Source organism: Bidens hawaiensis, unplaced genomic scaffold, assembly GCF_021521415.1.
Source record: "Bidens hawaiensis isolate Kalapana, Puna unplaced genomic scaffold, B.hawaiensis_p1.1 tig00031174_1, whole genome shotgun sequence".
In the NCBI taxonomy this organism is placed as follows: domain Eukaryota; kingdom Viridiplantae; phylum Streptophyta; class Magnoliopsida; order Asterales; family Asteraceae; genus Bidens; species Bidens hawaiensis.
This window is the reverse complement of record NW_027495244.1, coordinates 252,798-259,646: the sequence shown is the minus strand read 5'-3', so window position 1 is coordinate 259,646 and position 6,849 is coordinate 252,798.

Below are 6,849 nucleotides of genomic sequence, written 5' to 3'. Positions count from 1 at the left end.
AGATGTAAACGTAGTTGAGGACTGCGGGCCTTATACGTAAAGTAGATGATAGACGTAAACGTAGATAGGGACGGTGGGCCTTATACGTGTTACAGATAATAGACGACAACGTAGTTAAGGACTGCGGACCTTATACGTATTATGGATAGGCATCAGCATAGGAAAGGACTGTGGACCTTATACGTGCTGTAGTTGTATTGTGGTAGCATAGGGGAGGACTGCGGACCTCGTACGTGCTATGGTTTAGGTTGCAACATAGGGGAGGACTGTGGACCTTGTACGTGTTGTGGATGTAGGATGGTATAGGGAAGGACTGCGGACCTTGCACGTACCATAAAGGGTGAACATAGGTAAGGACCGCGGACCTTTTACGTGTTCACGACCTTGAGTACAGGTATAGACGGCGGACTATGAACGTACTCTCGGTAGACTGAGGTTAGTGGTTATAAATATGTGTGTACGTATGGTAGTAAGTGTGTATGTAGAACAGAAGGGTAACTAGTGAAGTATGGATATGTATCTACGGATATGTATGTATGTGTATGTATTGTATGGCGTTCGATTAACTAGAACTCACTCAGCGTAGCTGACTTTTAGTATGCACGCAGGTGAGCTGATTACAGAGTTAGCATGAGGACGACACACGGCATGGATTGAACGGCTGGCATCTGAAGAAAGAAGTAAAGATGTTTTAAATATAAAGTTTTGTGTTATGGTATCAAAGAAAAAGTTTAACGTTTTGTAACAAATGATTGATGTTTTATATTCCGCGAAAAGTTTTAATAAACTCTGATTGAAGAACTGTGTTTATGAGTAAATCCGACGCTAAAGTAGGGCTACCGGGTTCGGGGCCTTACAAATTCCCTTACATAACATGAATGCTCTTTAATAATTAAGCATCCACACCATATTTTACTTAATAAATATAGCCTAATTACACATTTTTGCTTTTTGTAAAACAACACCTGAACTCACTGTCAAAATGTCTTCACTATCTGCTTTATCAAAACTAACACCAGATTTAACAAGCACAACAAAATTATACCTAATTAGTAGGTTTAGGTCAATACAATGAATTGAAGCTAAATTAAGTCGAAGTGTATGCATAATTTGGTTTATATACTACCTGAAATAATAAAAAAAAACACCACAAATCATACTACATACCTTCAATTTCTTGTGTAGGGTTCGTCGCTTGAGCTTACAAAAAAAATCCCAAATATGCTTCTAACCATACTGATAAATATCAGGGAGGACCGATTGCTTCTTAGACCCAACCAAACACAACCAATCCTACTTTAAACTAGTTGATTTTGTGTACAATTGGAAGCCAGAAGATGGATTTGGTGGTAGTAGTTTATGTCGACGGTTTGGGAGTGAAAGCAGGGATACCATACGTTACTACTTGTAATCCTAACCACTAGTGACAAATCTGCCCTTTAAAGGATAAAACATCTGACATAATTTCAATGTATTTACATGAATGCCATCATGTAACTATAACCGTTGATTTATGTAATGAATGGTTCAGATTCACTTCTCGCACTTCTCGTTATAAAATCACTTCTCGTATGATCCATCCCCTATATATATATATATATAAAATGTAAGGTTAAAATGAAAAACCATTTGAGTTGTAAAAACCAGCGAAAACCCTATTTAACATTGTTTTTTTTTGTTACATGTAATATATGTTGTAACATTTAATACAAAACATCGGAAAAAAATGTTTTGCTATTTTTAACATTTTTTTACTAATTTTTATATATGTTTTCAGGAGAGAAAAGGTTATATTTATATTTACATTTTTTATTCACTTTAATTATGGAGCACAAAATTTAAACATTAATTAAAAACATGTGGTTGAGAATGAGTTTCTAGAGTTTTCACAACTCAAGTGAGTTTTCATTTTATACTTAGCCTATATATATATATATATATATATATCATTCCATTTTTTATAGTTAAAGAGTATCGAATTGAAGAGCAAAAACATGAATGTATGTGATGAAGAAAATCACCCATAAAAGAATAACACATTTTAAAATCAGGACAAAAACTTGGCTATATGTGATGAAGAAAATCAACCAAAAAGGATATATCATAACAAAACATAGATAAGTATGATCATCTTGATGAAAAACAATAACAAACTTCCTCTGAAAAACATAAAATTTTACCCATTTTTTCTGTGATCAAACAAATTACGCTAAAATCAAACGAATTATATATTGATACACGACATAAGTTACACAACAAAATGAACTTCGAACTTTACTTAAAAAAATGGTTTCAATTAATTTATGTTATATTTTTTGCAATTAAAAAAAATTGAATTTTAGTTCAAAATGGTCCAATTAATTTACGTAGTTTGCTACTTTGCTGCAATTATGTAATAAATCAAACAGATTAACAATTAACAAATAATTATATTACTTGATAACTTGACCAAAAAAATTGGTACAACTAACATGTAACAAAATCAAATAGATTATGCATGCATGATAAAAAAAAAAGAAAAAACCGTTCTTAAATTTAATTAATAGGAAAACTACTAAAAACCCATTTTCCTAAGGCGTTCTCGTCCACATTTTCATCCCTCCCTGTTCCAAGTATTCTGGTCACGTCCATTTTTTTCGGTGAATGCGTATACACAAATCATCAAAATCAGCAAACGAATTGAATATGGACGCAACACACGATCTACAATTTCGAGTCAAATCTATACGCCACCGGAATACTTTCGTCTGAAAAATATGTATGTGTCCGAAAGACTCTCGCTAGAAAAATGACGGGGTAGCGGTTTCGTCGGAAAAATTAGATATCTCCATCACCCTCCATTCATTACCCAAACCAGAAGCAGAAGAAATCTAGCGCATCATCACCGCCTTCCTCCGTCGTGTCGCATCCATCATCCATCACCGGAGGAGAATGAACGAAACCGACGTTCACGTTTTGTCCGACGAATGCGGATTATGCCGTCGCGTCTAAAATAAACAAACATGTAGAATGTTAAGAGTGAATTTGGTCGGGGCGTAGAAGGTTATATATAGGGATGAAACGATGGGGGTAATGGTTGTGACGGTTAGATTTAGGATTGCGACGGTTTGTTATTAATGAAATGACGGTTGAATTTAGGAGTATTACATAGACAATTTACATTATTATATTAATAGACTCAAAAATCAAAATAATATGTTAAAGTGGTGTGCATGGGAATTCACCAATTCTAAATGTAATAATAGATAATTTCAAAACTTTACAAACACCCGAAGGGGACTTTTAAGATAAAAATACCTACCCTGATTTAAATCAACCAATGAATGGAGTTCTGCAACAACCCTCTAGGGCATCCAATATCCTAGCATTACTAACACCATGTAATGCACGTACACTAGAATATTGGCTTCACCATGTAATGCACATACACTAGAATATTGGAAGCCTTTGAGGGTAGATGAATATCTCCAACAACTTTTGCATTTATATAGTCTTAGCATATCTCATGTTAGCTTGATCGATTAGTACCATCTCAAATTTATATGCCTCCACTAGCTTATAAGGGGTCACAAGAAATTAAAACAAGAAAAAAATCAAAACATTGGAAATGAAGTTGGGAAGGATGCCAATATGCCATCATGCATGGTAATATACACCACCATCAAGTTCTATGTTTCCATGCACATGCACACTAAACTAACGTGGCATTCAGCAGCGAAGCTTGAGCTAAATCATAGAGGTAGCCAAAAGTATTCAGGGGTGACCGAACTTAATATATATAAAAAATTCAGAAGAAATCGCAAAAGTTTACACTATCAAGTGAAAAAACGGGGGTGACCGAGGACACCTCGGGCACCAAGCAAGCTGCGCCCCTGATAACATCGATCTTTAACAAAAAAATAGATATTTACATATCATTTTAAAATTTTAATGCGAGTATGTCTTGCTTGATATGTAAATCACTTTTGCTCGTCTTGATATTAGGAATCTTTCTTGTACATACCGTTAAGTTCCAATGTTTTTGCTACAGCTATACACATCAGATGTTAGTTTGTTCAAACCTAAGTGGTTGTCACTTAGGGTGTTTTGAACATGTGTTATGAAATTGATTATTATTACGCGCGTCATGATATATTACAGAAATGGTAGCTAGGTAATTTAACACTTATCATATACTGATACAAATAATATCTAACAATCAGTAACCGCATTTTTAAATTTGGATATTTTGTGCATAAATTTGTAAAATCATAGCCTAAATAATTTATATCAATAGGTGAAATGTACTGATTATTATGAGTTCAAATTACAATAATTACTTTTCAAGTTATATCCGAACGTAAGGGCGTGAATTTCTTACAATTAATATGATGAACCATATGGAACTAGTTTTATATGTCAGAGTGTCATAAACATATTTGTTTTATAAAAATACAATGCATTTAACTTGTAAGCACAAAACTGACCAGCTACATGACCAAAAGAAAAACACAATTGAAACAGCTTTTGTTGAACTATTGCTTATTGTTATAATGACAATTATATTTCTTTGCATTCTAATAAAAATATCTTCTTAAAAAATGGCCAAAATGTATGAAATGTTTCATTAAAAGGGTTCATTTTTACATAGATATGCTTCATTAAAGGGTTCATATTTACATAAACATTATAGCATAACAATAAATATTGATGACATTGATGCCATAGATGTGACCAATGAAAGAGGTAGTCCTCATGAAGCTTCATCCGCAATAGCCGATTCACCAGCTGTAATTTCTTCAAGACAAAAAAATCTATAAATAAACATGTTTTAAAAATTACACGCAATATGTATAAATATCCGTACCTTGTTTACAACTAACAAAACACATGTTCAGACCTTGTTTACACTAACAAAACAAATGTTCAGACGTAATACTTAAGTGTAAGCATAAATGATCATACTATTGGTCATCAACTTTGGAAGTCAAACCAGTCTCAAAGTATTGAAGGGCAAGACTATAATGGTTTGATTCATTGAAGAATGTTGGTAACATGACCCATTTTAGCTTTACTTTTTTAATATGACCCATTTCACCCACTGCATTTAAGCTTTATTTTTTAATACGGCCTGCTTAAGATTATATATGAAGTCATAAGCTAAATCAATCCATTTATAAGTAAATGGATTGAAAGTACCAACTATATTCTTAACCATTTCAGTTAGTAATATAAGCATGTCCAAAGTTGACTTGTTTTACATAAATATGTGGAAATTTCACTTTCTAGCAAACAACATTATTACCTTCTTGTGGTCTCAAAACTGGTAAAGACGCTTCATTTATGATGTTAGATACTTTATGATGTTAGATACTCTCTGCAATGAATAAAAAGAATTGAAACTTTCACAAAACACTTAAAAATAAATAACTTGATGAAAGAGTGTTGAGTGTTTGTATTCTATCACATACCCATGCAGCCGTGTTCATAGTTTCCTAACTGCAGATTCTTAAACAATTTGTTAATTTGAAAGCTCTTGATCTATATAAATTGGAAGGATGATGGTGTATAGATTAAACAGAAACTAAAGTGGTAGAAGTCAAAACATCATGTATTTTCAATTGAAAAGAGGAAAGTATAATAAATTTAAAAGAAGAAATTACTAATTATTGATTTACCTTCCAAGATGAACAGAACGTACTGTTTAAAATTATCATGCAGAAACTGAGATTTCAAACAAATATTTCTTCGATAAGCATTCAACAAAGCATAACTTTTAGTTGGTACAAAATCCTCCTACACATGAACACATGAAAAACAAATAAATATATGGATTGATTGACGGCCTGTGAGTCATAATCATGAATGATAAATAAAAAGCGTGAAAATAAGTTTTAGGCACCTTTAGTTGAGATGCAACATCGTCATTTGTACCTATTAGAAGGTAACATGCTCCAAAAACAGAACATAACCACATACATTATTTGCATTCAAATTCCTGTAATTGTTGTACCGCATGTGCATCTATTAGAAGGTAGTCCATTAACATGCTTCGTAAACTGAACCAAAATTACATGAAATTAAATCAATAAGGAAAACACATATACTGTTGGTTATTTTAGTGTTATTGGATTAACTTGTCGATCGAGGAAATAACGTTAAAGATTAAACGAGTTACGTGACGCGGAAGTGCGTGCTCGATTTAACTCTAAAATGTTATTTGGGCTTTGTAATTATATTTGGGCTTAAGAATAATGTAAAGTGGGCTTCTAATTATTTATTTGGGCTCATATGGGTTTTCAGTTTAAAAACAAACTGATGTTATCATCCCAGGAATAATAATAAATTTTTTTTATAGAGATCGATCGATTGAGATAGAAGAGAACAACGGTTACAAGGGGGACTTACGTCATGGGTTGGAAACACTAACTGCAGCAAGCGAGGAAACCTTCCTCAGCTGCTGCTTCTAGAAGGAAAAACATGAGTTTAAATGGCTAGGATTAAAAGTTGGGGAGTTTGAATGGTCAAGATTAACCTAATTTTCAGTTACCATAAAGGGGGAGCAATATATTATATAATTCACGTTGGGTTTAGTTTAAACGGTTGTGGGTCAGCTTTAATCAAGTCAAACTTGTGAACACGTTTACCTAAGCTAGTGTGTCAGGTTTGGGTCAACCTTGTAGGTTCGTGGTTACCCTTTTCCCTTTAACTTTTTTTTTTAAATATGTTTTATTTCATAATTTAATTTTCTCAAAATTTGAAAAGCTGGATAAAAGAGAAATATGTATAATGTTTGATAGTTTATACATGTTATAATTGTTAAAACATATTTGTATTTCTAGATATAAATTTATATTTTACGATAGTAAT